Here is a 26,234-nt window from a genome sequence, read left to right on the forward strand (position 1 = left end):
AGCCACAGACACAGAAACACAGAGGAGAACACAGCGCGTGAAGATGGAAGCAGAGACGCAGTGACGTGTCCACAAACCAAGGAAGGCTGGGGCGTGCCGGGGCCTCCAGACGCCAGGGGAGGGGAAGCCACAGATTCTCCCTCGGAGCCTCCGTCTGCCGACACTTTGGACGCTGGCCTCCTGAGCTGTGAGAAGGTACGTTTCTGTCGTCTTGAGCCACGCAGTCTGTGGGCATCTGTTACGGATACATCGCCCTCCCAAGTCCATCTCCAGCTTCTCTGAGGGCAGGGGTGCCCAGTGGCCGCCCACCCACCTCCACTCCCGTGCTCTAGCTCTGCCCTGCCCTCCGCTTATCCAGCTGTTGAGGCCTGGACGGAGCAACTCAGAACCTCCTGTGCAGGAGCCAGACCACCCACCACTGGGACGGGGGCGTGGGCTGGGAGTGGCCATCTCGTCAGCTCCACAGGAAGCTTGTGATGTGTCTGAAACTATCCCCACCCAAGGTGACCGTCTCATGACAAACCTGGCGCTGGTATCAATTATTCACAAGGAGCATCTTGGAACGCGCTCAAAACACACGGGCCAGGGTATTTTGTTGTTACCCCCTCCCCTGCCTTTAAAGACATTTGTCAGATCTGCGCCTGGCAGAGAAACAGAGAGACGGGGCACTGGAGAGGGGCGGGGAGCAGAGCGCCCAGGGCTCCGCCAGCACGGGCAAAGGGCTCACACGGCGGCCCCTCGGCGGGCCTTGAAAGCCACGTCGCTGCTTCTCCGCACAGAGAGAGCTGTCGGCCAGCCGCCGGGGCCTTTGATTCCTCTCTGACAGGGTGCTGACAGATGGATCTGGCGCCCGTACATAATTCATGAGCCCCTGAGCAGCTGTGAATTCTGAGCAGACCTCGTCCACCGCGAAGCTGGGCTGGAGCGAAGGGTTTGGGGAGTGGGTATGGGTGGGGAGACGGGACCTGCCCCTGCCTGTCCCTCTGCTGGTCCCCCCACTGCTGTCGCCCCCACATGTTTCTCCAGGAGGTGGAGAAGAGCGAAAGCGAGGTTCTGGGGCTGGGAGAGAGCGGTCCTCGGAAGAGCGGTCCAGGCCTGCCGCCTCAGAGACAAGGGCCACGGGACACAGCCCGCTCCCTCCGTGTCAGCCTGACCGCGCCCTTCCAGAGGGCCTACGGAGTCAGGGCTGCAGGACCCCTCCGTCCTGCAGACCCACTAGCTGGATGACCTTGGACAGGTCACACAGGCTGCCTGAGCCCCGCCCTCTCCCTGTAGCATCCCAGTGACAATGTGGGGTGAGGCGCTTTCCCTGCAGGGGCGAGCACCTTGGGCCATCGCTGTTAGAGGTGATGGATTCTTCTAGAACATCCCATCTTTTCCACTTGGCTCCCTGGGGGTGACGGCGCCACTTCCTGGGGTCTGGCCACAGACAGGCTTTAAGGACCCAGTTCACACGCGGATCAGGATCCAAACCAAACAGGAATAGAGCCACAGCAGGTGAAGGAGGCCTCTGCAAGCGCAGTGGCAAGGAACCTAGAGGCAGGGCTTCCCAAGCCCAGTGAACCGTCAGACCACCTGGAATTTTTACCGTACCGCACCCGGGCCCCTTAGGGATTCCGAGTCAGAGGTCTGGGTGGCCAGGAACCCACGCGGGCCTCCCAGTCATGACCCTGGTGGCCACTGCCCGGCCAGAAACGGCTTCCTCAGAAGAGGCCCCGGCACAGAGTTCCACAGAGTATTTTCCAATTGGAGTATGGCTTGCGGTGTTTTTGCAGAACAAGTAGGTTGTCCTTATTTTTCCAATAGTTCCGTTTGGTTGAGGACATTGATATTTTTTTCCCCCTCATCATATTTATTGTTAATAGAATTTTTTTCCGAATTACAAAAGGAATATGTACATAAATGTTTCTTTTATTTTTCTCCATGCTTTTCTGTATTTGACATTTTTCACATTAAAAAAGCAATATATAGCCCATGCCCAAAAAAAGTGGGAAATAGAAAAGCAGAAAGAGAACTATCTCCCACAGTCCCTTCACCCGGAGGTGACGGCCATGAATGAGCGGGTCGGTCTGTGGCTTTCCAGGACTGTGACCGTGTGAACACAGAGACATCCTATTTTAGTGTATTCTTTTTTTTTTTTTTTTTTTTTACTGTGGTAAACTATACGTAGCACAAAATTTACCATTCTAACCATTTCTAAGTGTACAGTTCAGGGGCATTAAGTCCATTCACATTGCTGTGCAGCCGTCACCCCCATCCATCTCCAGACCTTTTCATCTCCCGAAACTGCAACTCTGCCCCATTGAACGCTAATTCCCAGCTTCCCCTCCCCCAGCCCCTGACAACCACCATTCTACTTCCTGTCTGTATGGATTCGATTTCTCTGGGGACCTCATACACGTGGAATCATACGGTGTTTGTCCTTCTGTGTCTGGCTTGTTTCACGTAGCAACATATCCTCCAGGTTCATCCAAGCTGTAGCATGAGTCAGGATTTCCTTACTTTTTAATGCTGAGACATCCTATTTATGAAATGAAATTACGTCGTGTGGTACAGAATGCTCTGTACCCACTTCTGTTTCGCACAGCGTTAGATTGCAAACATTCTCCCAGCAGGGACACCCTCCTGGAAGCAGCGCTGGCCCAGGAGCAGCAAGCTCTGACCCTCTGGGTCGGGGGGTCCTCAAGACCACCCCCAGGACTGGCGATTCACTGCAAGGCTGGCAGGGCTCAGCATATGGTTGTGTCACAGCTATGACTTATTACAGCAAAAAGACACAAAGCAAAATCAGCAAAGGGGAAGGCGGATGGAACAAAATCCGGGGGAAGCCAGGTGCGGGCTCCCAAGAGTCTTCTCCCAGTGGAGTCATGCAGTATGCTCTTGTAGTGTTGTCCCCCAGGGAAGCTCCTTAGAGACTCAGCACCCAGGGCTTTTATTGGCAGCTGGTCACGTAGCCACCTTCTGCCCAGCACGTGCCAGAAGTGCAGATTCCCTGGGACTTCCCTGGTGGTCCAGCGGTTAAGACTCCACTCTCCCAGTGCAGGGGGCCCGGGTTCGATCCCTACTCGGGGAACTAGATCCCACATGTTGGTGCAAACCACATGGTTTGCACCAACAATTTGGGCACAGTGAGCCACTCTTATATATTAGGGAGTGGTGGGCCCTCTCCCAAGATCCAAGTTCCCAGATGCCAGTCCAAGGCCCGCCCTGCATGCAGGCCTTTCAAAGGGTAGCTGTCTCAGGCCTGCTACCTCTTTCCTGCACACACACCAAAGTCTAGGGTTTTTAAAGTCCAAGATTTAAAACAAAATTGAAGACCATTTGGCCATGATGGGCCCCTCTCCCACAGGCCGACTCAGCTGGGGCAGAACAGCTGTATCTTTAGGGCAGGTGGGCAAGGTTTAGAATTGCCATTATTGGGCTTCCCTGGTGGCGCAGTGGTTGAGAGTCCGCCTGCCAATGCAGGGGACACAGGTTCGTGCCCCAGTCAGGGAAGATCCCACATGCTGCGGAGCGGCTGGGCCCGTGAGCCATGGCCGCTGAGCCTGCGCGTCCGGAGCCTGTGCTCCGCAACGGGAGAGGCCACAACAGTGAGAGGCCCGCGTAATGCAAAGAAAAAAAAGAAAAAAAAAAAGAATTGCCATTATTCTCGTGAATTAGCTGTAAATTTGAAAGTCGGAAGAAGTCTAATGAAGACACCTAAGACCTTTACACTGAAACATACAAAATGTTATTGAGAGAAATTAATGAGGTTATAGAGGAATATACTATGTTCATGGATTGGAAAACTACAATACTGTAAATATGCTTTCCCCCCGATTAATACCTAAACTCAATGCAATGCCAACCAAAATGCCAGTGGTTTCTTTTTGGTAGAAATTGACAAGCTGATGTAAAATTGTATATGGAAAAGCAAAGAGCCAAGAACAAACAAGAAGATCTTGGAAACAGAGCGAGATGGCACTTATTATGAGGCCGTGGTAATTAGGACAGCATGGGATTGGCACAAGGATAGACATTCTGACCGGTGGAACAGAGAGAGGTTCCAAAAACAGAAGCTCCCCCCACCCACCCAACACAGTCAGCAGGGGCACCCCTACAGTATAATGGCGAAAGGAAGTCACCTCAAAAACATACCTCACAAATTACAAAAAACACAGTCCACGTGGATCACAGCTCTACATGTGAAAGGCAAAGCAATAAAGCATTTAGAGGATACATCTTTGTGACCTCAGAATAGGCAAAGATGTCTTAAATATGGCAAAAAAAAAAGCACTAACCATAAATTTAAAAACTTAATAGATTGGACTGTTGTAAGAATATCTACTCAACAGAAGAACCTACTAAGAGAAGGAAAAGGTAATCCACAGAATAGAAGTTATTTGCAATGGAAGGACTTGTATTTAAAACACGCCTATAAACCAGTAAGAAAAAGACAAACATACCAGGAGAAAAAAGGGCCCAGAAAAATGGTCAATAACCATATAACAAGAGGCTCAACCTCATTGGCCATCGGGGAAATGCAAAGAGCACCGTGGTGTGATCCCACTACACATGCCCTGGAACAGCTAAAATGAAAAGATGGAGAATACCAAGAAGTTGGCAGGGATGTGGAACAACTGCAGCTGTCACGCATTGCTGGTAGAAGGTAGATTGAAGCAACACTTTGGAAAACTGTGTGGCAAATCTAATACAGCTGAACATATGCATACCCAATGACCCAGCAATTCTGCTCCAACCAGAAACGCATAAACATGTTCAGGAAAGACATGCCTCAGACCATTCATAGCGTGTATATAATTACCCAGAGGCCCAACAACAGCAGCATGAGTAAAATGTCGTATTCTCACCCAAAGGAATACTATACAGCGATGAGAATGAGTCATCTACCATGACAGGCAACAACGTGGGTGAATCTCCCAGGCATGATTTTGAGTGATACGGGCCAGGCACAAAGAGGACATGCTGTACGATTTCACTTACAAGAAATGCACACATAGATGGGAGGGGCCTTCTGGGGTGCTGGTTACACGGGCGTCCCGTGTGTGTAAATTCATACACTCGTGGGCACTCATTCACATACTCACGTACGCTCTGGGCACTTTTCTATGTGGGTTATACTTAAAGGCAAACAAACAAAAACTGGGGGGGGGGGAAGTGGGGCATGCCCTGGGTTACCATACCCCACCAGGAGCCTTCTTCCTTATTTGACATTGTGACCTCTGACCTGGGTGACCTCTGAGGTGCCTTCACCTTGTCCCTGGAGGCCTCCAGTAGAATGTATTTGTTCCCAGCTGCAGTCCAGACTCATGCCAACAAGCCAGTGGATCAAAGTGTCATCATTTTTTGCTACATTCTAAAGGTTCTGGCAGTCCAGAAAGTTCTAAAACCTCCTGGGTGAGACCCAGCCCTGGCTCAGTGTCCAGTTCCAAGACTAGGAGTCCAAGAGGGACCAAGGGAAGGAATTGGGAAGACCCCACCCATACCTCCCCTGGGATAGAGGCTTCAGCTCCCTCCTGACCCGGGGCTGGCCCTAGAGCCTTACACACCAAAGCCAGGGCAGCCCAATTCCACCACAGACGCGTCTAGTAGCAGAGGCTTTAGCGGCCAGTGGCAATAATCCCAGCCCTGCCTCTTACTGACTGTGTGACCCCTGGCAAGTCACGTCCCCTCTCTGGACTTCCATCCCCTCCTCTGTGACTAGTAACACCACCCACTGAGGGGGCTGTTGCAGAAATTAACCTGAATCACTTAGCACAGAGCCTGGCACGAGGTCAGCCCCCCGGCGCGTGGCACCTGGCACGTCACTGTGATTACCATCACCATTGCCGTTCTTACTCTCCTGTTCATTTCCACTTCCAGATTCCTCTGCTCTGGATGAGGACCCTGAGCTCCCGTTTCCTGAGCCCCGTTAAGGTAGGACAAACAAAGGCGGAAAGCCAATTTCCGAGACGAACTCTTTTTAGCCAATATGGTCAGCACCGCTAAGCAGGTCCAGTGCCGTACTTGCACACTTGTTCCTTCCTTCCTCGGACACACGTAATATACCCTCGATGTCGCAAGGACCTGCGCTGCCTCCCAACACCCACAGCGGGTCGGGGAAATGCACCTCTGCGTGCTTCACGGAGGAAGATTTATTATTGCAGCGCTGAGATGCAGAAGCAGCCCGAGGGCGTGGTTTGGGAGCCAGAGGCAGCTGGAGCTTGAATTTCATTTGGCTTCTTATGAAAATGGTGCAGTAGATTCCGAATGGCCCCCCTCGTCTTCAGATCCCAGGGCAGTTCTTCTATGATAATACAGTCCAGCTCCAAAAGCTGTTCTCTGGAAAGGTTTATTAAAACCCCCAGCATTCTCCCTGCTGTGGCTCAGGCTAAAACCCAAAGTGCAGAAAGCCTTAGGCACCAGGGCATCACCGCTAATGCCCAGCGGATGTGCCAGCATCCACTCAGGTTGTCAAAGGCTGTCACGGTCCCCTAAGTCCCTCCGTGAAGCCCCCAGACTGTAGCTCTAGGACCGATGGGCTAAGGCCCCCAGGGAAATCAAATTGACTTCTTGACTGCCAGGGTAGGAAGGCGTCCGTCAGCTCAGGGCTAGCAGGATATAATCCAGCAGGGCAACGTGTGACAGGCAGGCCGCTGCTCCCCTGCCCACACCCTTGACAGACATTGCTAATCAACCCCAGTGCCCTTTCCCACTGGGCCCAAACATGGCTTCTGGATCCTTCTTAGCCCAGGGCTCCAGGCAGCCAGATCGACTCGTGGCAGGCAGCCAGTGGAATGTCTGCCATCCCCGGTCAGGAGGAAGAACCCCAGGCTCTAGATCTACCCGATTACCCGTGATACCTCAAGGTGGTCATTGAACTCACTGGCCTCTATTTTCTGGTCTCTAAAAACGGGGATGAATTCAGGGGCGGGGCTGGTCATTCATCTGGCTTCGAATGCTCCCCATTGGCTGAGAGCCACTTCCTGCCATGGCTGTGAGACCCTGGGCCACTTCCAGGCCTCTGTTTAGTAAGGTGGGGACAGTGTCAGGCCCATCTCAGAGGTGCACACGTAGGAGGCACTTAGCCTGGTCCCTGCAAGTAAGAAGTGCTGAAAAAATGGGGGGCAGCCTTGCTGTTTTCTTACTCAGTGTACTGAAGGGCAATCTTGCATCATTCATGCCACTAAATCAGCCTAAGAAAACGAGTCAAAGTCTCCTCCTCCCTTCCCCCTCCTTCCCCGCCCCCAGTGTGTCAGACACACGCAGAGGAAAGACTGGTCCATCTCAGGATGCTGACCGGGAACTTGGGAAGCTGCTTGGACACCGTCAGGCCCTCAGAACTGGATGGTTCACTGTGAAGGGTCCACTATTCCATGGATATGAAATGACCTGCACCCCCTCCACCCCTCCACCCCTCCATATGCCCCATGGCAACTGCTTAGAGTGTGGCAGGGCCCAGAGGGGTAGAGGTGCTCAGTGGAGCTGAGGGCAATCCAGGAAGGCTTCCTGGGGGAGGAGAGGTGGGCCCCACCTGGGACAGGGTCATAGGATTGTGACCCTTGGAGTGGCCACCATAGTGGCCACTTGGTCACCTAATTACTTCTTCTACCAGGATGGTGTCAAACCGCAGAGGAAGGTGGCATTGAGGAAGGGGAGGAAACCCTGGCCATTTCACGGGCAAAGCACTGCTCCCAGGCCATGACAGCATGTGAGGACATCCATGGGGACACAGCCAGGCCACCTCCCTCACTCCTGCTTAACGGCCAAGGAGGCCCCCCTACCTTGTCTCTCTTTCCCCTCCCCCTCTCCATCTCCCTGCTTTCCCTCCTCGTCTTGCCCTTCTGCTTGTCTGCAGGAAGGGGAGATGGGGACAGAGATGCCTGTCACCCAGCTGTGCCCTCTCCATCTCCCTCTCCACGCCAGGCCCTGGTCAGCCTTCCCCCTCCGCCTTCTGGGCGGAGACAGGCGGCTCCCCTCCCGGGGAGCCTGGGCCGCCTCCCAGTGCCCTCCGCCTAAGAATGTTTGGAAGCTGCCTCTGGGTCGGTGCCAGGAGCTCTGCACAGACTGGCAGGTTGGCCAGGGTCGCTGCTCCTGTAGGCAGGTCCTGGAAAATTCCAGCCGTCCCGTGGCCTCAAGATGCTAGCTGTCCAGAGCTCCCCCCTCCCCAGTGCTCTCACCAGCCAGGCCCTCAGGAGCACCAACAGCACTGGGAGAAGGCAGCTTGGCTTACGGAGAAACATAGGTTCTGGGGCACAGTGACCTTGGCCGAGTCCCTCGGCCTCACTGGGCCTCCACTCCCTCTAGAAGCCAGTCGAGCCGTGAACACGGTTGGCCAGTCCAAGGGCAAAAAGTTAGGTATTTTCTCAAAGCAGCCAGGTTGGTAGGAGTCTGGAAATGTCTGCCCCTCCCCAGGCCTCGAGCTGTATTCCCGTAGCCCTGCTGCTGCTGCTGGGGAGACGAGGTTTTGGGGCTGATGAATTTTTCAAACACTCTACCAGCTCCTGGTATAGAAAGTAAACACAGCAGCAGCAGCAACTAGGGAGGGCAGGGCGTGCCGCATGCCAGGCACCAGCCTAAAGGCTTCACCTACGGAGCCCATGTGGTCCTCAGAGCAGTCCTGGGGGATAGGAATCGGCACCAGTTACCACCCACATTTCACAGAGGGGGAAGCTCAGAGAGGTCAAGAGGCTTATCCAAGGTCACACAGCCAGGGAGTGGAGAAGCTGGGATTTCACGCCTTATCTTTGGGGGACACCAGCCCCTCCTCACTCCCCCTCCTCCCACCCCCTCATTCGTCACATTCAGCCTGAAAATCTCTTGCCCCAAGAGCCAGTCCTGAAATGTCACCGTTACTGCACAGTTCCCATGGCTAATGGCAAAGTCTTTCTCATCAACACTGCCTGCTGCTGGGGAGAAGCCATTCTGTGCCTGAACTCTGCTGTCAGAAGGGGATTGGGATCCTCTCCCGAGACCAGAGAGAAGGACCCTGCTTCTAGGATGGAGGTGAGGGGACAGTGCAGGGAAGTTGTGGGCTGAGAGTCAGGAACCGAGACTATTAAGGACCTATTTCATGCCAGGCAGTTTTGTGAATGTCTTCTCATTGCACACAGTAGGGATTTCCACCCCCAACCCACAGATGAGGAAACTGAGCCTCCAGAGGTTAAGTGAGCCCCTCGAGATTGTGCTGCTGGCTTCCATCCCAGCTGGGCATCTCCTGGGGTCTGAGCAGCTCTGGGGAAGCCATGGGCTCCCGGGGCAGCGGGTCCGGGCAGGCGTAGGTAGCCGGCTTCCTGCAGGGCGCCCAGCCCGCTTTGTTCTTCCCAAAGGCTCCGCTGGCCCTGGACGCAGAGGGGCGGGTGGTGAGTGCCAGTAGCTCCTCTCAGAGTCATTGGGCTGGACTGGAGCCGCTGCCACCCACTGTGCCTGCAGCCCAGAGCCTTCCAGGTCTCCACGGGGCCCCGCCTGCCCGGCCAGCTCAGGGCAGCTGCCGCTTTGCATGGCTCCGGGGCAGCCAGAGGAGGTCCCCTGCTCCCACCCCGGGGCAAGAGTAAACAGCAACCGGGCCTGCAGAGAGGGAGGGACTGGCAGGATCGCTGGCCCCACTGGCAGCCAAGCCCGCCCCGCGCCAGGCCCTGCACCCAGGACTCCTTGGCCTTTACATTCTCACTGACTCCTCCCACTGCCCTGTTCAGGGAACAGGTGACACCACCTCTCAGAGGTGGTGGCTTACCTAAAGCCACCACTGAGTCAGTCAACGGCAGAATGGAAATGCGAACCCAGGGCAGGGTCTAGGAACACTCTCTAAACCACTGAACCCCCTTGTCAGGAGTCCTGGCCACTCCAAGGAGCACAGGCTCCTGCTCTGGTGGCATCACTCCTTTGAGAAAGCCTGTGGGCCAAGCCTGTGCTGGCCTCTGGGGATAAAACAGTGACCAAGTAAGACAGCGTCCCCTCTCCCGGGAATCCTACAGCCAGGCGGGCACGTGGCACGTGATTCAGAGTGTGGCATCAAGCTGGGGGTCCCGCTCGGAGGGAAAGCGGTGAGGTTTGGTGAGAACCCAGGACGAAGGGCCCTGGGCCGGCCTAGGAGTCAGGGAAGGCAGGAAAGGAAGGCTCGATCTGACATCTGATCACGTCGGCATCCAAAGACAGAGGTCGGCAGCTGGGGGAGGGGAGGAGAGAGCCCTGGAGCAGAGGGAGCCGTGTGTGCAAAGGCCCTGTGGTGAGGGGTCGCGGACATGGAGGATTCAGGGAACCACAGGCCAGGGCAGCTGGAGGGCAGGGCCGGGCTCTGATAGAACGTGGTGAGGGTCCTAAAAACAGCGGGGTTCGTCGGGGACTTGTTGAGCACGTTAACAAGTCGACTGTCCTGCGAGGTGTCTCCCCTGCAGAAATGGCCCCCAGTGTAGTGTCCTCTGCCGCTTCCTTTGTCGACAGATGTTGTCTCTCTGCTACTGCGGGCCGCCCGCTCTCACGGGAGCCGAGGCCTTCTCTGCTCAGCTGCGGGCCGGGCACAGACCCCTTCGTGTCTGCCTGTTGCTGGAAGAGCTCTGTCTGAGCAACACGTCTGGTTTTCGCAGCCACTCTTCTGACCCCCACGGGGGATTCTGCTTACTCTTTGCTGGAGCCTGGCCTCTGGGTGGCGCCTGCCCTCATGAGCTCCCGCCTTTAGGCACACGCCCTCCCACAGAGAAGTCAGGTGACTGCCCAGCAGCAAACATCCCCCTCCCCCGCCCCCTGCCACCGCTCCACACACACCCCCTCCAGTGTCCGGCCTTGGGGAATCCCAGGGCGCTGCCGTCAGCCAGCTGCGGTGTGGATGTCCTCCCAGGGTCCCACCAAGAGGTTGAACACCCATAGGTGACCAGTCCTGGTGACGCCCTGGCTCCCTCCCTGGGCGCTTATTCATCATCCCACAATTAATGACAAGTTATTAATTATTAATGACAAGCGTTGAGCACTGTGCTCAAGGGGCCCGTGGGAGAGACATCCAGGTGAAGAGAAGCTCACACTACCATGGACCAGGTGCTAACCCTGAAACAGGCCCAGGGTGCTGTACATCCTCCATTCCAACCTTGAGCACCGCGGTGGAAAACGCCTTCCCTGCATTTAGCTGACAGCCGTCTCCTTGTCGCTTTCCACCTCCTGATACTAATTCAAACGCCACCCAGGCTCCTTGGCTGCAGGATCCTAGATTTATTCTGGAAGCCGGACCCAGAAGGGCAGTCAAGAGGCCTCTCTTCCACCGAGGGAAAACAGAACACTCACAAAAGTATTTGTCAAGCAGATTCATGCTAAGTTGGTTTGGTTTTTTTAGTTGGCCGGGGGCCTAGAATCCGACTGGCAGCAATGGAGCGGACAGATGGGATCCTATATGAAGCTACTGATGCGTTCAACTTAGAAAGAGAAGAAAACCTTATTAGTCAAGGTTTCAAAGGCTGCGACTTCACAGGAAGCCTTCTCCGGCCCAGCCAGCTGGGCCTGCATCCCTGGCTGGTACCGCCCAGCTTTGCCAGGCCCTGCTCGAGGCTCCCAGCGTCTCAGCCAGGTGCCAGCAGCCGAAAGCCGGCCCCATGCTTGTCCCCCAAGAGCTGCTGCTTCCTGAGTCCCCGGGGGTTTCTGTCTGCCCTCCCGCGGGCTGGACCAGGCAGGAAGCTCTCCAGAGCTACCTCCCTGTCCCATCCTTGCTCTGAGCTCAAAGGGACCTGTTCTAGGTTGAAGTGTGCCCCCCACCCAAATTCATAGTTTTTTGGGGGGGACACCCAAATCTCTTTTATTGCGGGGGGGAGTGGAGTGGTCTCTCACTGCACGGTTCGTTCATTGGCGCGGCCTCCTGAGTCCGGCGGCTTCGTCACAGCCAGAAGCTCGCGTGCGCTAGAGAAGGGCTCGATGCGCAGGGCCTCAAAGGCTTCACGTGCCCTGAAGGCTGTAGCCCCACAGTGGCTGGGGCCTGAGGCTGTGCTGTCTGGCTGGTGAAGCCACACTCGCCCAGTGTCTTGCCATCGTCCGGAAGCTGGCTGTCCTAGTACAGCCGCTCCTCCTCCGGCAGCCGCTTGAGGACGCCCTCGACGGTGCGTTTCAGCTCGAACACGGTGCTCGATTCCTTGCGTCTGTGAAGATGGTGGGCTTGTGGCGCCAGATCACGCGGAACACGTCCGTCACGGCTGCTGCCGCTTCCCCTCGATGCGCCGGCGCGGCCGCACCTCCAGATTCGTATGTTGAGGTCCTAACCCCAAGTATCTCAGAGTGTGACCTTGTTTGGAGACAAGGTCTTTGGAGAGGTCGTAGTTAAAGTGAGGTCCTTAGGGCGGGCTGTACTCCAAGATGATGTCCTTACAAAAGGGGGACACGTGGACACAGACACACGCACAGAGAGAAGAGACTCAGGTAGAAGGCAGCCATCCACAAGCCAAGGAGAGAGGCCTGGGGCAGATCCTTTCCTTGGGGCCCTTGGGAGGAGCCAGGCCTGCGGACACACTGATCTCAAGCTTCTGGCCTCCAGACAAATGTCAGTTGTTTAAGCCGCCCGGTTTGCAGTACTGTGTCAGGGCAGCCCTGGCAAAGGAATACATGACCTTACCCAAGAGGCCTCCCATCTCATGGGCTCCACCCCCCAGGATCCCAGCATGTGGCCTGGACACAGACATCTGCCCGGCCCAGGGGTGCTCACCAGGCCTGCTCTCCTGTCACGCCCACCCGGCCCCCGCCACGGCCATCCACTGGTCCGTATATCCCCTCGCTGTGGCCAGGTGGAAATCTCCCTTCCGAGGAGCTAGAGGAGTGGTCTGGGCTTGAGTTCATCGTCACCTTCTGAGAGCCCTGGCAGAGGTGTCCCAACTCACAGGGCTGAGCCAGCCACCCTGGGACAGAGCCTGGGAGCACCCTGAGTCCAAGATGCCTCACCTCACCCGACATCTGCGCACCTGCAGTGTCCCAGGCACTGGGCAGCAGCATCGATGACACTAGGATGGATGAGACTGGGCTTCCCTGTGGTTGCAGAGCTCACAGTAATCCTTTACGTATGCTTTCAGGGGGTCAATAAGCAAAGCGTATTATACAGCGTTGTATCCTCGCTCACCAGGGTAGGAACCACCAAGTCAGCCCTCCTCCTACGGCTCGTCCTGAGTGCCCACTCCACGCCACGCGTCAGCGAGCTCACTTAAGCCCTTCAAAGATCCTTCCAGGGTAGTTAACATCATCCCACGTCACAGACGAGGAAGGCGATGCTCAGAGAGGTTGGGAGCTTGCAGAAGGTGACAAAGTTGCTAAGGGACCCATTTGGGGTTCAAACTTGACCCCAAAGTTTGTGCTGAGACCACCCTGGCATGCTCCCTCTCCAGGCTCGGCCCACACGCGCTGCACAGGGTGTCGTTCTGAGGACCGGGAGGGCAGTTCCGCCAGGCCGTGGGCTCTGGGGTCACCCCCTACCCCCAACCTGTCTCACAGCACCTGGCGTTTCCGAATTTTGCTTTATGAAAAAGTTTCGAGTCGCACGGCCACTGAGCAAACAGAAGAGCGGCTTCGTTCTACAGCGTGTGGAGCTAGTTTTCTGTACTCGTGACAGCGTCAAATCATTCTCCTCCGGGAGTTGGGAGGGCGGACAGGCAGCCCTCATCCCACCACACAGTGTTTGCGCTGGACCACAGATGTGGATAAACCCGGGACCCCGCCCTCAGCCCCCCGATGGCTGTTTGACAGCCATCACACGAAACTCTCAGGTCCTGTGTGGGTGCATATCAAGGTCTGTGAGCACCCCAGGGGTGGACCTTCCAACCACGCCCGGCTTTTCCGTCGCCCACACCCCAGCAGCTGCTGCCCCCCTCTGCGGGACGATGAGGGTGAAAGTACTTGGAAAGAGGAAGGAGAGCTCAGCTTAAGGGGGCTTCCGGTCCAGGTGGGCAGAGGGGCTGGGAGGGTGGGGGAGATGATGAAGAGTTTGGGGTGGCAAGGACCCCCCTCTTTTCTGACTCTGACAAAGCTTTCTTAGGAAACACTGCACTTAATCTCCCCATTTCGAAGCGAGGAAAACTGAGGCCCACTGGTCACAGTGGAAGGTCCTGGGCCAAGACAGGTGAGGGGCCTCCCCCTACACTCCCAGCCCACCTGGGCACCGGGAAGCCTCAGGTCCCCCTGACCCTTGCCCTGCCCCTCCTCTCCACAGGTTCCCATTTCCTGTCAGGCTCGCTGATCCATTCAGGTCAGAGCCACGGGCTGGAGGCCAGGCAGAGAGGTCACTGCTAACTGCATGCTTATGACAGCAGGGACCAATCAATCTCACCCTTAATCAGGCAATCGATGTGCACTGCAGGTGTGTCGGATCCAGGCCTGCAACGGACAGAGTAGGGAAGGGGGAGGGAGGGGGGAGGGGGAGGAGGCTGGGTAGTGGGGAGCTCGCTCCCAGCCCTGTCCTCTTCTGCATCCCAGAGAGTCAGCTGCAAATTGAAATCACTGCTCAGGAAAGAACTGAGGGGGAAAGAGAAAGGGGAAAAAAGATGGCATCTTTTTAATCAAGGCTCAGAGCTGCAGTCGCTAATGAATTCAAGGTTCTCGGGAACCCCAGGGCAAGTCAGGGAGGATAGAAGCCAAAACACTTCCTCCTTCCCCTCCCCTCCGTCCCCTTAATTGGGGGGGGGGGCGCGTTTAAACCTTCGACTGGAGGACCAGGAGGTTCCCCGCGTCCTCCTGCCTTTTGGAGTTGGAAGGGTCACCCAAGGTCACGGCCAGGCCCCTCCCGCCCAGGACTCCTCTGTCAGGGTCCCTCTCAGCCTTGCTTTAAGAGGGACTGTTCTTAGGAGAGGTGCCAACAGGCTGTTTCCTGGTTCTTTCTCTGAATAGCCCTCCTTTGCACCCGCTGGAGTTTTCAACCTTTACCACTGATTGCGTACCTACTGTGTGCCGGCTAGAGACAACAGCGCCCTGAGTTCTCACAACCCCCTCATGTATGTAACCTAGTTGCTAAGATTATCCCATTTTACAGATGAGAAAACCAAGGCTCAGTCAGGATCATGGAATCTGCCAACATTTCAGCCAAGGTGGGAGGGCGGGGACACGGCCCCTTGGCCTCCAAATTCTCTTCCCAGGAGCCCCACAGTCACTCCGGCTCCAAGATCCTAGTTAGGATCATGGCACCCCCCACACACACACCCCATGCTCTGAGGTGCCCTGATGCTGCCCCCCAGCTCTGCAGCTCCTCAGCCCCCCATCACCTGCCTCAGCTTTTCCCCTTTTACAGATTAGCCTAGGATTCAGATCTAATTGTCTGTGGAGTTCCTTCATTTCCAAAGTGTGAAGGTACCGAGTTATGGCAGTTGGCACTTAGGCTGTGTTTGTTCCTTACCGGCTGTGTGCTTATAAGCAAGTTGCTGGCTGTCTCTGGGCTCAGCAGACAGCGTGTGTGGCGTGACCCAGCTACCAGGCCCTGGCCCACTGTAAGGCCTTCCCTGTGCCTCACTTCCCCATCTCGACAGATGAGTCACCTGAGACCCAGAGAGGTTAACTAACTTGCCCAGGTTCACCCAGCAAACCCAGGGCAGCACAGGCGCTGAGCACGTCCCTGTGCCCAGAAATCCTGAGAACCTTCCACTCCCACCTCTTCTCCTCGCCGCCCCCAGAGCTGTCAGAGGCAAGAGCAGAATGAAGAGCTGGCCGGAGAAGGAAGCGGGTAAATGATGTTGGTTAAGGAATTCATGGCCTGGGAGATGTATTCCCAGAGCAGCTCACTTCAAAAGTTCTGTCGCTAAGGGCTCTTCGCAGGGAAACTACGCAAAAACTGAGGTTCTAGGCCACGCCCATGGAGGGGAGAAGGTGGGCCTCATCTGCTTCTCCATCAGGCCTGCCTGGCCTGACCTACCTTCCCAAGTGGCATGCTCTCCCACCGTGCACACTTACACTCACACACACGCAGCTACAGCCTTGGGAGGCCCCGGCCCCCAGCCTGAGAAACCCCACCCGGGGCAGCTTAATCGCAGTGGCAGGGGTTGCTCCCGGCCCCTCTACCCAGGACAGGCCTCGTCCTGGAGGAACGGCAGCGAGGCACCAGAGCTTCGCCGTGCGAGGTGACCGCCAGCTGCCGCATTTGAATTAGAGCTAATTTAGCGAAATACATGTGAGCAGAGTTTACGTTTCTCTCGCGTAACTGAAGTTCACTGTCCATTGGCTCCGCTGCACTTGTCACACCTCAGGTGGTCCGTAGCCACACGTTATAACCGAGGCTGAGCCTGAGAGCTGCCGCCCGCCCCGGCCGGCCGTGCGGACACAGCACATCAGAAGGTGCTACTGGACAGACTGTCTCCTAGAGACGTGGGTTTTCCTCTTCCTGGGTCTGCTTCGCTCTTCTCTCTCGTTGGGTATTCCTCTGGTTGCTCCTCCGGTACGTGGTCCAGCATGACCGTCATCAGCACTTCATCGCGCCCTCTCCGCTAACGCATCATCCCAGCCCCTCCTAGGTCAGAATCCCAGGAGAGAAAGGGGGATGGCTCAGCCCCACCTGCAGATGAGCGCGGCTCCCCGGTGCAGGCAGCGGCGCCCAGGGTGTCAGGGCTGTGCCTGGGAACCCAGCGCTGTGGGCAGGGTATCCTCAGAAGGGATAGGGCTCCAGCGGCCAGAGCACTGAGAGTGCGAGAGAGTGAGCGAGAAGGGACACCATACGTAAATGCCACTGGGGAGGGGGAGGGGGGGACGTGCCTCCCTGCTGAAGGTCCCATATTCCCAGCAACTCTAGGAGAGAGGTCCTCTTGGTCACGTTCTACAGATAAGAAAACTGAAGCCTGGGGAGGGAGAGCTAAGTAATTTCTCCAGCATCACACAGCCAGTAATTGACAAACCCTCAAGGTCACGTTCCCTAAGATGACCGTCCTGAGAACATGGCTGCCTCTCCGAGACCAACAGGCTGGCACCCGTACGGGCTGCCCATGGGCTTCCCTCTCCCCACACTCAGATCTTCTTACTGTTTTATCTCCCATGAGGAGAGAAGGGTCCCCACCACTCTGCAAAAGTAACCTCACCCAGACCACAGTTGAAGGTCACCAGGCCTAAGTGACTGTGGTCCCGCAGGAGCCCTGGCCTGGAGACAAGCCTCCTTACCAGGGTGTGCAGGGCACAGGGTGCGAGGACGAACTGGCAGCCGCGTTTCTGCTGCTGTCAGCATCGGAGCTCTGGGCGCTGTGTATTCACGACCCCCAACCTCAGTAGCTCGACACCATGAAGCTTCTTTCTTGTTTGTGGCGCATTGCAGTGAAGCTTAGTGCAGGAGGGGAGACTGTGCCCCATGCAGTCATCCAGGGACCCAGGCTTCTTCCAACTCGTGGCTCCACCATCCCCCAGAGCAGGAGCCAGCAAGCTTTTTCTGTAAAGGGCTACATAGCAAGTATTTAAGGCTTTGCAGGGCGTACAGTGGCAACTACTCAATTCTGCCATCGTGGTATGAAAGCAGACATGGACAACACAGAAAGGAATGAGCATGACCATGTTCCAATAAAACTTTATTTACAAAAACAGAGGGAGGGCCATAGCTTTCCCACCACTGCCCTAGAGCCTTGGAGTCCCTCATGGGGCCCTCTGTATCTGACGAGGAGACCAAGAAAGAGAAAGCTATGGGGGATCATACAGGAGGCTTTGGGGGCCAGGCCTGGAAGTGGCATACATTACTTCCCCCCACAGAAATAAGTGCTTATTTCTGCATGCCACTGAGATTTGGGGGTTGTTTGTTAGGCAGCATTATTGTAGCAATAAACGATACACTCTTTTTTTTTTTTTGGCTGCTTTGGGTCTTCATTGTTGGGTCTTCGTTGCTGCACACGGGCTTTCTCTAGCTGTGGCGAGCGGGGGCTTCTCTTCGTTGCAGTGCGCGGGCTTCTCATTGCGGTGGCTTCTCTTATTTCAGAGCTCGGGCTCTAGGTGCGTGGGCTTCAGTAGTTGTGGCTCGCAGACTCAGTAGTTGTGGCTCGCGGACTTCAGCACGCGGGCTCTAGAGCGCAGGCTCAGTAGTTGTGGCGGACAGGCTTAGTTGCTCCACGGCATGTGGGATCTTCCCAGACCAGGGCTTGAACCTGTATTCCCTGCATTGGCAGACGGATTCTTAACCACTGCGCACCAGGGAAGTCCCAACGATACACTCTTGTTCTCTCCATTTTGAGATGGAACAAAGGAGGTTATTTGCTCAAGGTCTGACAGCTGGTAAATGGCAAAGCCACTCCAGGAGAGCCAAAGCTTTTGTCTAAAGATTCGACATCTGCTTGATCCCCTCAACTATAATGGTGTCTAGCACACAGTAGGCGCTAATATTTGTGGAGTGATAAAATCCTGCTTTTGAGTGGTCGTGACCGAGAGGCCCTTCTCACTCTCAAGGACAGCATGGGGGCATTGACTTCCCTACAGCGGGGAGAGGGGGAAGCCACTGAGCCAGCAATCGCAACTCCCCCCATCGACAGGAGCCTAAAATGAAGGCTGACACGAGGGACCCATTCCGTTCCCGCTCACTCATGCACTTTGTTCTCTAGCAGACCCCGGGGGAAATGGGCAGAATCAAAGGATACGGAGAGAAAGGCTTTTTTAAAAGCCCTGGGCTTCTGACATGATGACAGCCCCTTTGGGAAAGATACGGAGAAGAGGGTGCTAGGGGCAGGGGAGGCTCAGAACAGGAAGGAACTGCCCAAGGGCCATGTTGGAGGATAATGGAGGGAGAGAAGCTTGACCGGGCCCCTTCACAAGCATCTTTCTGGCCCCTGTTCACCCCAACCCTGCAGCTCCAAGAGCTCCCCAGAGAGCCCCTGCTCCTCTCAGCATCAGCTCTGAGAGCAGCGGAAGAGCTTTCCTCATTGGCTGGATATTACACACACACACACACACACACACACACACACACACACATGGAAGTGATTTTCACTTATCTGATTTTCCCCATCATGCACCCATGCTCCAATAACCTTATGATTTCATCGTGTTCCTGCACCTGTTCCTTGGCAGGATTGGTGTACCTCTAATTGAAAAGAAATGCAGAAGTGCACAGGCATGCGTGTGCACCACTCACCCCACAGACCCCCCCCACACACACAGAAACCCATCCTGATGGACCGGCTTGGCTCCCTGGCTGGTTTGATGTTATCCAACAGCCTGACAATGCGAAGCAGCCACCAGATAAGGCGTATCTCTGGTTCCCTGTCTCCTGAAGACTCCAGAGCCCCAGTCCCAAATGACCCTCTTGTCTCTCCAGGAGTCCATGCAATTTGCAGAATACTCCGAGGTCTTTCTGAAAGCAGAGAAGCTGGTGCCCCCTGTTGGCTGGGCCTCCAGGAGAAAGATGGGGCTGGGCCACCGACTCCTTTACTGATTCTCTAAAATCTTCTGTCGCAGGTTGACAGTGTCAGCGTGTGTTGTATTTATGACCATCTGACTCAGTACTCGTCATACTGCATAATGCATGGCATGCAATGGGGACTCCATAAATGTTTGTAGAAATTAATGCAGCTCTTTTTTTTTTTTTTTTTTAGGTTTTTGGGGTTTTTTTTTTAATTTATTTTATTTATTTATTTTTGGCTGCGTTGGGTCTCCGTTGCTGCGCGCGGGCTTTCTCTAGTTGCAGCGAGCGAGGGCTATTCTTCGTTGCGGTGCTCGGGCTTCTCACTGCGGTGGCTTCCGTTGTTGTGGAGCACGGGCTCTAGGCGTGCGGGCTCAGTAGTTGTGGCACGCGGGCTCAGTTGCTGTGGTTCGTGGGCTCTAGAGCCCAGGCTCAGTAGTTGTGGTGCACGGGCTTAGTTGCTCCACGACATGTGGGATCTTCCCGGACCAGGGATTGAACCCATGTCCCCTGCATTGGCAGGCGGACTCCCAACCACTGCGCCACCAGGGAAGCCCTAGTGCAACTCTCAGAGGTAGGGGAAGATTGCAGTGCTCTGCTCCATCCCGGTGAAAAACCGTACTGTCTCTGATTCTTCCAGCATTGATCGTCTGGGGGGTAGAGTTTCACCGTAAGTAAAGAGCAGAGCTGAGCTGGTTTCAGTGTGTGTTTCAGTTATGGGTCATCGTTATGAATCTGATGGGCTGGCGGTTAAGAGCTGGACTCTGAGGTCAGACAGACCTTCTCTTGAACCCCGGCTCTGGTGCATCTATGGCTTTGGGCAAGTTACTCAATCCCTCTGAGCCTCCCATTATAATGACGATAATAACCGGACCTGCTTCACAGAGTTATTCTGAGGTTTCAGTGAGATAAAGCATAAGAAGTGTCGGCATGGCCATTGCACGGTGTTAGCGCTCATTCGTGGTGGTCGATGGGCTGCTGATGGTGGTGATGACGAGGATGTTCTCACACGGTCCAGGCTCGGCTCTTCTGGACAAGAACCAGGTCCTCTGAGAGCCCACGGCTGGGTGGTGAGAAAGAGAGAGCTCACGGGGAACAGCTAGAGAAGCATTGCTTGCTAAACTTGGCTCTAAGTTCAGTAGGAGGTCAGAAGAGCGGCCTGGACTGAAAGGAACAGAGTGAGTGCAATGGCCTGCAAGGAGCTGGTGGGCAAGGGGAAGGGGTGTGAGCACAGATCCTGGGTCTGGAGACACGGGGTGGGTTTGCTTTCCACCATGAAGGTGTCGTCAGAGCACAGTGGGTGGGGGAGAAATGCCCAAGTTTCCCACGGCGAGGAGTTATTGCTTAGGGGTTGCAGTAGTGTAAAAACAGTCCCACCCTCCAGTAGTCTGGCATTGGTTGTGTCTGACCAGCAGCCTTTGTCTGGTGTCACCTCTCACTCTGTATCCTCCCTTCGCCACCCCGCCACTTCTTGTCTCCCCTGGCTCGGAATTCCTGAAAGAAGGCGGAGAGGCTTCAACTGAGCCCAGGCAGAGGCGAGGCTGCTGGGCCCCTGGTCCAAGATGGTGGTTCAGCACCACGGAGAGTACCCAGGGGGCAAGCCCCGCCTAGACGGTGGGCTCGAAATGCCAGTGATTTCCATGCCCCCATAAAAGCCCCGTCTCCTCTCCTCTGACTGCTGGTCACCGCTCTCCTGCTGTGCCCACTCTCAGACCTCCGCTCCTGGCGTGTGTGTGTGTGTGTGTGTGTGTGTGTGTGTGTGTGTGTGTGTATCTCATACTCACAAAGCCTAGTTCTCAGTGTCCCAAGAGGTCAACAAAAACATCTGCCCATCCATTCCGCAAGCGTTTGCCGAGTGTACTACGTGTGTCAGGCAATGTACTGATGCGAGGCCCCGGCTAACCTGCCAGTGGGAGTGGGCCACAGACGACCTCTCTGGTATCAGCTAATGCGCGTTTTCCCCAAAGTCTCTGGAAGCTCCGGGGTGCCTTTGCCAGAAAAGCAACTCTGAAGAAGCGAGTGCTGGGAAAGCCAGCAGAACAGCCACACCCTACCAGTGCCCCTATGAGTTGCTAGTTAATGCTGAAACAGCTGCTGTTGACTGTGCCCTGGTTCTGCAGTGACCACCGAGGCAGGTAGTGATGCATACGGGTGCAGGGAAGCTGCAGGCCCTCCCTGTGAGGCGGCGCCTTGATTACTTGTGCTCAACAGGCAGGCGCAGAGCGATGAGGCCAAGCTCCCTAAGCCGCCCAGCTGACCAGTAGTAGAGCAGGACCGGACCTGATTTCTGACTCCTTTCTCCTCTTCCTACCCTCCCTCTCTATAGGAGCAACTTAGATGGTCCTATCAGGTTGAAATGCCGTTTTCCTGAGTCAACAAATGGCTGAATGTCAGAACTATCATATGACTCATCTTAATATCTTCTCCTTTGAGAACATCCCCCCCCCCCCCACCCGCCAGCTACCTGCTTCCCTCCACAGATTCCAGGCCACTGGGTCTGGCCGGTACTGACCTTCCAGTCACTCCCCACTCTCCCAGTGGGCAGGCTGGGGACAGCTTCCCTCCAGGGGGGACTGTCTGCTCAGAGATGGCCTCTCTGAACCAGCGAAAGCGTGTGACCCTTGCAGCAGCTAATGAACACAAGTCACAGAGGAAAGCAGCTTTGTGAAATAATCCTTGATCTGGGAGGCTGCCTGGTGCAAGCGTGCGGCTTCATCAGAACGTTTCTGGAGGGGAATTGATCATGAAACTCACTGGAGTCTCCAGTGGTGGAGAGGGGTGAGGAAGGTGGCAGAGTTTGGGGTCTGAGCAATCAACACTAGAAAGGATTCTGTGAATATCAATTGTCCCAACGCAGTCTGGAGGCTGGTCGAGGACACCAGAAAGCAGGAAAAGCCAGTCGAGTGAGAAATAGCCCATCGTCCTCTGCAGCTGGAGAACAGAAGGGTTACTGGCATTCATTTATTCATTCATCCAACTTCTAGTCAGTTAAACAGTATTTATGGAGGTCCTTCACACGCTGGAGCCTTGCTGGGTGCTGGGACAGTTACACGGGTGACCGGACAGGCATGGCCGGGCCTTCAAGACTGAATGGAAAAGCCATTTCGAATCTAGCTCGGAGATTTTGAACCGATTTCCAATGGCCTGAGTTGCCCCACGTCTCCCCTGACCTCCGTTGTGTTTCATCGTCATCATGTGTTGGGTCCTTACCCTGTGCCAGGCACAGTGTGGTGCTCTCGGTACATCCTGTCAATGCATTTGGGGGGGAGACACAATTATTCTGGTGTTACAGTTGGGAGAGCAAGGCTCCGAGAGGCTAAAGAACGCACCCAAGTTCCCCGAGTTAGCAGGTGGCGCTCTGGGTTTCAAACCCAGGCCAGTCTAAGTCCAGAGCCCACTCTCTTAGCCACGCTGACCTGCTGCCTCATGAAGGGAACAAAGCTTTTTAATGCTGTGACCAGACTGTCCATTTCCCTTGGCCTCTGCATCCCTACATCCTCACCTCTTCCAGCTCACAGCCCTGAGGTGAGCTTCTCTTGACCCTCCTTAACCCTTTGTTACCATTCACCTGGACGATAATTAAGGTGATTATCACTTACCGTTCACCTGGACGATAATTAAGCAAAATGAAAAGATTTAAAGGAAAACTGAAGTTCTTTGAAGACACGGAGAGGAAACTCCTGATGTCTAAGCGTGCGGGAGTGACTGTGTCCTGTGGTACCCTCTCCTTGGCACCCCCAGCTGAGAGCCCCTCGGGGCCCCCCACCTGTGCCCTCCCATCCTGTCCTAAGGACTTGCCGACAGCCAGCCAATCTTCAGGAACCCTTCTAGCTCTTACTATCTGTGGGACCTCCTGGACACTCCTCACCCTGGGATCGGAAGGTGCAGCACAAGGCAGGGGTGGCCCTGGGTGTGCCCTTTCTCACCTCCTTTCCAAGAACCTGCCGGCCTCAACGTTCATGCTGCAAACAGTCACAGTGTGGCTGCCCTGGCTGGACACTGCAGAGGCAGCAGGAGTAGCCCAATCCAGTCTTTGTTCTCATAGACATGAAAGTCCAACAGGAAAGGCAGGCATCTAACAGATAATGACACCAATAACAGATTATTTCCAATTGTGATGAATTTTCTACAGCCAGGGGATGAGTTGAATAGCGTCCTCCCAAAAACCATGTCCACCTGGAACCTCAGAATGTGACCTTATTTGGAGTAAGGGCCTTTGCAGATGTAATAGAGTAGGGATCTTGGATTGAGATCACCCTGGATTAGAGACTGAAGAGAAGAGACTGAAGTCTAAGAGACTGAAAAGAAGACCCAGACACACAGAGGAAAGGGTGATGTGAAGATGGGGGCAGAGATTGGAGTGATTCGGCCAAAAGCCAAGGAATGCCAGTGATTACCAGAAGCCACCAGAAGTGGGAGAGAGGCGTGGAACAGATAAAGTCAGAGCCTCCAGAGGGAACCAACGCTGTAGGGAGTCAGGGGCAGTCCCTCGAGGAGGTGACGTTGGAGCAGAGACCTGAGGTTGTATGGGAGCTAACAGCAGAGAGCGTGCCAGGCAGAAGGAATGGCAGGTGCAAAGGCCCGGAGCCCGGAGGGAGGAGCTGAAGGAAGGACCCAGGAGGCCGGTGCCCTGGGGAGGGAGGAGGCCATGCCAGACATGTCCGGAGAGGGGGCAGAGACAGCCCCGGAGGAGCGCGGGCTTCCTGCCGAGAGAAGCAGGATGGTGCCTGAAGCTGGGAGTCTGACACATCTCGGCCCCGTGGGATCTGAGCCTTACTGGTCTCTGCCCTTTGCACACATGAGGTGCTGGGTAAATATTAGTTGACGGGTTTCATCGTGTGTTTGAGTGTGTCTTCAGTGTGCATGTCACGCCACCTCCCAGGACAGCAACTCACACCCGCCCCCAAACCCTGGCTTCACCCTGTGGGCGGCAGCTTCATTCCACCCTTTCAAACACGTTTCCTGGAAGCCCGCTCCGGGTCCCTGCATCCCTGCATCCATCCTGGGTCCTCTGTCCGTGTTAGACAAGTTCTGAGTTCCCGTCACCCCCTCCAAATTCCTGGCGCCCAAGCTCATCATGTTAACAGGGGACTTTCTCTCCTTTGGTCGTCCTCAGACTGAATTAAAATAGCGTCACCACGGAGCCGAGTCAGATGTGCCCAAGGAATTCCAAGTCTCCGGTGACTTCATTAGCTCCAGTGCCTTGAGAAACTGAGCCACGGTGCTTTCTTGTCCCGGCCCCTCCCTCCTGTAGAGGGGGGCCTCATTAGCTGGGAAAGATGAACCACTTAATAGTTCCATTAACTTGGTGCTTCCAACACGTTTCATCTCTGCCTTTCTTCCCGCTCTGCCCTGTCACCTGTGGTTCTCTGCCTCTCTGCTCATTAGCCAGGGGTGCCTCCGAATGACAACTCCCCCCTCACTCTCCCTGTCTCTCTCCCCCTTCCCCTCCTGATTCCCCATCCATTTCAAACCTGAACACTTGGACATGTTGAACCAGCACCTTCTCCTGTAGTGAATCTAAAATGCCCACTGGCTGGGGGGTTCAGAGTTTGGGATGTGGGGAGTGGGGTCTGGGTCAGAAACGCCTCCGCTACCATTTTGTTTCTGCCGCTTCCAGGCTGTGTGACCCTGAGTAAGTTGCTTCACCTCTCGGGGCCTCAGTTTTGTCATCTGTAAAGTGGGGGGTAGCAACAACCCCGTGTAGTTGTAAGAATGAGAAGAGGCGGCTCGTTTAGGACCGCCGCTCAGTGCCCAGCACACAGTTAGCACCTCACAAAGGTCTGTTGTGGCCGCTGCCCTCACAAGGGTGGACGTGGACGTGGGAGTAGATGCGTGGACGTGGATGTGAAGGAGGGTAACGTTCTGACCGGCGCTTGAGCTGAGCCTAAGAGGACCCGGACGTTCCATTAGGTGAGAAGCATTTGTGTCCCGGGTCCAGATCAGCCAGGAGGGTCAGCGAGTCTGAGGGCGGCAGCCTGAGCACCCCTCCTCGGTGGCGCATTTACTGAGCTCCTGATTCACGCAGGGACCAGCCCTGCCAAGCTGCACAAGCCCAAGGGGCACCGTTCCCACACAGCCCGAGGTGATGGGCACCCCCTGGGGCTGTGCAACACGGCAGCCCTGCATGGACTGCGGGCAGGGCACTGGGACCCCGGCGATGGGCAGAGCAGCTCCTACGCTCACGAGAGCCAAGGCTATGCGGGAAGGAGACGGGAGACCCGTGACATGGAGCCCCAGCCATGACTCGGAGCTTCCCCACCATTTCCCAGGTGTCGGGCCCCCAGCGTCCCCGCAGAGGTGGCTGCTCTTCCTGCGTTTCAGTTGCGTGGTCCCAGTGGGTCAGGAGGGTAGCAAGCAAGCTTGCCATCCCCTCACTTAGCCCACGGCTCTCCGAAGCCAATTAAAGTGCATGCTAATCACCTACACAGGGAAGAGCAGACCTGGGGTCAGATGAAGCAAAAATACCCACATGCTTCATTGTGGGGAGGGGAGCTGTCACCCTAATCCGGCTCTCACACCCATACCTGCTGGGCAGGTTTCCTTTGCAGGAACTCAGGCAGCTGAGCCTCGCACAGGGTCTCTATGGTGCTGCAGGATGCAAACACCCACCCACCCAGCCACCCACCCACCCATCCATCCACCCACCCACCCACCTACCCACGAACCCACCCATCCACCCACCCATCCATCCACCCACCCAGCCACCCATCCATCCACCCACCCATCCACCCAGCCACCCAGCCACCCACACAACCACCCACCCATCCACCCAGCCACCCACCCATCCACCCACCCACCCATCCATCCACCCAGCCACCCACCCATCCATCCACCCAGCCACCCACCCACCCATCCATCCACCCAACCACTCATCCACCCACCCATCCACCATCCATCCATCCATCCATCCACCCACCCTCCCATCCACCCACCCTCCCATCCATCCACACTCCCA

The 26,234-nt window shown here is 55.6% G+C and overlaps 1 protein-coding gene and 1 pseudogene across 1 annotated transcript in view; one reads left to right on the top strand and one right to left on the bottom strand.

Moving 5' to 3' along the window:
* Positions 1-26,234, top strand: part of RAPGEF1 (Rap guanine nucleotide exchange factor 1) — a 233,375-nt gene that overhangs the window by 18,385 nt on the left and 188,756 nt on the right. Inside the window, exon 2 of the mRNA XM_027104474.1 lies at positions 5,863-5,916. The gene's annotated coding sequence lies outside the window, so the exon portion shown is untranslated. The remainder of the gene's footprint in view (positions 1-5,862; positions 5,917-26,234) is intronic.
* LOC113619386 (elongin-B pseudogene) lies at positions 11,375-12,897 on the bottom strand (annotated as a pseudogene).

Source organism: Aethalodelphis obliquidens, unplaced genomic scaffold, assembly GCF_003676395.1.
Source record: "Aethalodelphis obliquidens isolate GAN/ISIS:26980383/991018 unplaced genomic scaffold, ASM367639v1 scaffold7, whole genome shotgun sequence".
Lineage (NCBI taxonomy): Eukaryota > Metazoa > Chordata > Mammalia > Artiodactyla > Delphinidae > Aethalodelphis > Aethalodelphis obliquidens.